Genomic DNA, 6,000 nt, shown 5'->3' on the forward strand with positions numbered 1-6,000 from the left:
CCATCTTTCCCTCCTTTCGTTCGGAGCTCGGTGGTTTACCCATATGTATCAATCAATCGCCGATGCAGTTTAGAAGACAACTTACTCATAGCATGGTACTCATAGCATAGCAGTTTAGAAGACAACTTACTATGCCCACAAAGATTGTGCAAGCCACTCGTCGTCTAGAGGAACACAAGGGTACAAAGGGCAAAATTTTGCTCTTCTGACTGGCTTGAATGCGTAAACAACCCCCAGTTCCCTCTTTCTTTCGAGATGGATCCTCCTGCACCTCCTCTTCCGCAAAACCCTCATTGGGTGGAAGAACTGAGACTTACTCTTTTGGAGAATCAGTTTATTCCTTCCTATGAACCTCCAACTTCCCTCACTATATTTGAGCGATATCAAGCTCAGTTTCTGCTTGCGGCCTTTTCTCACTTGCCCTTCAATGTTCTTGAGGGTGATGTTCATCTTAAGAACTTTTGATGGGCTTGTGACGCTATGACTCGAAGTCATGTCCTTAATCCTATTGCCCAAGCAGAGCTTCAGAAGTTTTTGGATCAACTCCCACTGCTTCTTCATTGGCACCAAACTTCTGTGGCCACCACTCAATCTTTAGACAACATCTCAGCCTGCCGAATTCACACCCAGTATGAAGCAAAGAATCTTATCGATGAATATAATGACTTCAAGAATAAAGACTCTGCATACTGGGATGACTTGGATATGGATGAGATAGAACAAGGATTGAAGGAAAGAGAGTTCGAAATAAAAGCCGAACAACTTTTTCATCAAATAAGAGCATATCAGCTTCAGCAACCTAGCTTCGAGAAGATAGAAAACAGAATAAAAAAGGAACAGAAATTCATTGACCACCGTTGGAACAAGTTCCATGACCTTGTCATTTTCTTTATTTCTTATTTTTATGAAATTAAATATGTAGTCAAAAAGGCTTTTTGATGTAATTACTTTCACCTTAATAAAGCTAGGCTTTCATTTCTTTATTCGGCATGGTCTGATTTCATTCTATTTATCCAAAATAAACAAATCAGAGCTTTGAATTCACCAATTTTGTCCTTTGAAACCTGATTTAAACATATCCAATGGAATACTGGAGACCTAATTTGAACTTTACCAACATATGGAGTGTAATTGACAATCTCTACCTTGGGTCTTCTTTTCCCAATCATATGGTTAACACAATCAACAGTTTCGAATCAACTATTTTTGCTTCGAACAAACAGGCTACATTTTCCAAAGTATGGAAACTCTCTTTAAGGATTGCACCGTTTTATTCTAAAAAAATGATTCCCTTTGTATTCTTTACTACTTAACCAAATATTGGTTTTACGTCACTTCGAAGTCTAGAACAAACAAATTCTAACCGCAGAGTATTTCAAACTTTACTTCGAAGGGTTTTACTTTCAACAAGAAACCTAAAAGCAGGTCTTTAATCCTCTTGAAGTAAACAAATACATGGGCCCTCCTATACTCTTAGGTGTGAAATGTGCTTCGAAGTCAACTTCTTGCTTTCGAAGCTCTAGCTGAATGTTTGTCACCTGATTTTGGCACCAAAGCTTGGCTTCGAAGCCAAACATTTGCTTTCGAAGCTCTGGTTGAATGTTTGTCACCTGATTTTGGCACCAAAGCTTGGCTTCGAAGCCAAACATTTGCTTTCGAAGCTCTGGTTGAATGTTTGTCACTTGATTTTGGCGCCAAAGCTTGGCTTCGAAGCCAAACAGTTGATTTTGAAGTCAATATTAGTATTTGAGATGCGTTCCCTTCCCAAATTATTAACATTGGAATAAACTTTTCGCATCCGTACCTTTAGTACTTCTTTACGAATTCTACCCACTTAAAACGATTGGGTATTTTTCAGACAAAAAGGTTTAAAGACCCTTTTATTTCGTGCTTCTAATTCATTTGTTCGCCTAACACACAAACCCTCAATCTCTATTGACTTCTCCTTTTCCTTACCCTCTTTCTTAACTTCGTCTTCTGAAAAAACTCTTGTCAATGGCTTCTTCCTCCTTGAAAATACCGGTTGTGGAGCGTGTGAGTCCATCCGTAGCCTTAAAAAGGATCATTGCTGAAGAGTGTGAGAAATACAAGGCTGGTAAGAAAAGTGCTATCGACGGGCGCATCTTCATTCCCCGTCGCCATGAACAACAAGAATACGTGCTTGGGCCCATTTTTAAGGAGATTCCCACTAAGCTTCCAGCTCTGTATTCACGTTTGGAGTATCATTGCCTCCTTTATGAAGGCGGTCTTGATTGGGAAAGTTGGAGGATGAACCGACCCCATCGCTGCTAGCCCACAGTAAGACCAGAATGGAAGAAATGGTATGATCGGGTCGTCCCTGCTAGGACACTGGATTTTCAGGAGCTTTGCCTCTTCGACGCCCTTCAATTATTAGGTTCACCATTTCAGAGGACCCATTTTTAATACCTGCTGCTCTTTGTTTTTAGAATTCTACTTTCAATTTCTTCCAGTTTAGATGTGGGACGATGGCTCCTACTGTCCTTGACATCTGTCACCTGTTAGGATTATCCCCTATTGGTACCCCCATCGGACCAGACTATCCTGACCTCAAAACCCCTTTTTCTCTCCCCCCTCTGAACTCATCCTATAGTGACTTTGTCAAGATTGAGAACAAAAGATAAGGCCCTATGACTGATAGGGAACTTTTCTCTTTTTTATTGTATTGGTTTTGCAAATTCCTCTTCTGTACTTCTTCTCAGAGAATCATGCCTGAGTTTGCCCCTCTTGCCAAAGTCTTTGTTTTACAAAGAAAGGTGACCTTAGCTCCATATGTTTTGGGTCATGTTTATAGAGCTTGTTCCCTATTTTTTTGTGAAAAACCCATGGATACCAATCAATGAGGCTTATTTTGGATACTCCAACTTTGACTTTTTGCATACTTCACTGATTTGAAGTCTAAATGCTTAAAGTTCTTGGAGCCAAACCCTACCACTCATGGTATGAAGTTAGCCAATATTTCACTTTATCCTTCCAACTTCGCCTTCTACTTTTCTTTCTTTCACCAACTCCCAGCTTTCCCTTCTTCTCACACCTTCTGCCCCTCCGAAGCCACCAATATTAGCCTAGCCTGGCTAAGGACCTTTTTGAGTGATAGGTCCTGTTCTATGCCTCAGCACAAAAATATGTGGGCTTCAATTTTGATCCCTAGGGAACTATTCATTGGTACTATGAACCCTAGAGCTTATAAGTGCATCTCTGAGTCCTATTGTCCTGCCCAATTTGTTAGGCAATTTGGACTTTCACAAGGGGTCTCTATCCCTCTCTGCAATCAGTCCAATTTAAACCTTGCCAACAGAGATTTGAAGGTTCCAAGATCCAGGTTGGAAGAAACAACTTTCAAATTTATCCAAGATCTAATTGACTTTGACTACCTACCTTTCATGCCTTAAAGCAATACACTAAAAAGGTACCAAAGCTGGTGGATGTCCAATATGGAGGTGCACTTGGCCATTTCTCCTCAAGATCTATTAATGGTACTAGAGGTGCCTCAAGCCAAGTCTAAATGGACTGGAGTGGTTACTTCCTCCACTACTCATGCTACCTCAATTCTCACCTCTGCTACTACAGAGTCTGCTCCTGCTGCCTCACCTTTTCCTAGAGTTACTCGAGCTGCTTCGAAGAAGAGTATGCACTGCTGCTTCTTTTCTTTTTTTCTTTTTAAATAATGCTTTTGCCTTTTACTTATAGTCCATTCTCTGGTGTAGGTGGCATAAGCGCCTCACAGGGAGACTCTCCTCAAAGAGCTCAAACTTTAAATCTCTTAAGAGTAAGCAGAAGCAGCAAAGGAAAAGAAAGCTCTTGCTTGATCTTGAAGAGAAGGTACCTGAGGCTCACGTAAAGGAGAAGGAAGCAGAAAAAGAGCAAGGGACACCATTAAAAAGGAAGAAGAAAATGATAGTCTCTCTCTCTTTGATTTCACTGAGGACCCCATTCACGAAGTATCTATTAAAGCAGTAGAAGCGGAACACTCTACAGAAATCATTGTGTTCCAAAGAGCTGAGAAGAGGAGACAACAACAAATGCTTAGGGATGAAGCTGCTGCTGCTAATGAACTCCAAAGAGAAACTGCAAGGAAACAACAAACAACTGAACATTATACCTTTCGCAGCTCTCCAACCATTGCTACCACTTCTGAACTTAGTAATTTCCTTTTGTATCTCTAATTTCCTTTCTCAAGTTTTTGATACTGACTCCAATTTCTCTTATCAAGTTCTTGATACTGAAACTTAACATTACTTCGTATTTATTCTTTTGCAGCAACAACTACTCTGCCTTCTCCTTCAATAAGGACTTCTTCAATTTCATTTGAAGTTGAAAGACTATCAGAAGCAATACCTCGAAGTGTGGAGCCTATCCAAGCCATACTACCACTCCCTGGTTCTACATTTTTCATACCCTTTTTGAGGCAAAGCATTCCTGTATCCTTATCCTTTGGCTTAACTCTATACCTCCATTTTCTATCCTTTAACTCAACCCAATTTATCCTTCCTTCAAATCTAGCTGCTCCTTCCCCTCCTGAGGAAATCCCGGTTATTACTTCATCTCCAGTGATAACTGATTCCCTTAGAGCAGACACTGGTAACTCACCAGTTCCTTGTCCACTATCCCTATCTGGCTCCAGTCCCTCTTCTCTTGATCTGCTGGTAACCAGGACCATGGAAACTGCTAGGGACACTTCATCTTCCTCCCCTATCCCTGTGCAGTCATCTCTTCCTTCTACCAGAGCCCTTTCTGCACCAACCATGCCAACAGAAGAGGTGGACATTTTCGAAGCTAGACTAGCTAGCTTTTTTGACATGCCTTCTACCATTCAAATAGCTAGCAATGAAACTGAGCCACTGGTTCTAGCTGATTCTCTTTTGGAAATTTTTGAGAGCTCTTCCATCACTGGTAGGACTTCCTCGCCTTCATTAGATTTGGACAGCTATTTGGAGTTGCTGACATTCTTCTCGAGGATCCCATTCGAAGCCTTGCAAAGACCTATTATCAAAAATGGTTTCCTCCAGTGCTGCAAGGTTATTGAGCAATCCAGCATGACTATTTCAAGTCATTTATCTCAGGTAGCAGCTACCATTGACTTTTATATCAATATCTGTTATGTTGCCAAAGCTGCAGAGGAGAAATTGTTGAGAGACCAGAAATTTGTTTCTCAGATACACGCTGAAGTGTTTGAATTGAAAGAACAACATTCCTTTGTCTCCCAATTTCGAGCCCAATTCTTGGAGAAGAAAGCTCAGCTAGAAGAAGAGTTATCAGCAGTCAACTTGGCTTTGGATCAAACTACCACCAAGTTGCAAATCACCAACCAAGGACTGGCTGATCGGAAGCAGGAGATGACTATGGCCATTTAGTTGTTCCTATCTCTTAAGAGTAGAGAGTCTATTGTAAAGGAACAACTGAAACATTGTACTAACTTTTGGGCTAATCTATGGCTGCATGCATTCAACTCCTTATGAAATAAAAATCTTTATTTATTATTTGAGTGTTTTCATGCTTCTTTTTGTTTAGCATTTACTATACTCCTTATGTTTCCCACATAGCTGGATAATAAGGCTTCGAATACCTGCCATTAATTTTCTTAGGGTGTACATATCCATTCAAATTTCTCAAATAATATGCTTCCCAAAGCAAAACTCTATGAACTTGATATGATCATTCCCAATTAGGTGACAATTTACCAAACGTATGGCTTTTAATACTTATTGGGAGTATTGTCTTCTATACCAAATCCCCTTTATCAAAGCTAATGTGCTTGACTTTCTTATTATAGTTTTTGGTTGCTTTCTTCTTTTGAAAAAGAATGCTATTTAATGCCAAAATTCTAGCTTCATCCACATTCTCTAATTCCAAGCACATACTCTAATGGTACTACTCAGGGACTAACTGATCCTGGCATCTCACCCTCAAGGACTTGATGTTAATTTCTACAGGTAACACTGCATCATGTCCATATACTAAGGCATAAGGAGTAACTCATGT

This window comes from Camellia sinensis, chromosome 15 (genome assembly GCF_055761805.1).
Source record: "Camellia sinensis isolate YWXY chromosome 15, ASM5576180v1, whole genome shotgun sequence".
Taxonomy (NCBI): Eukaryota; Viridiplantae; Streptophyta; class Magnoliopsida; order Ericales; family Theaceae; genus Camellia; species Camellia sinensis.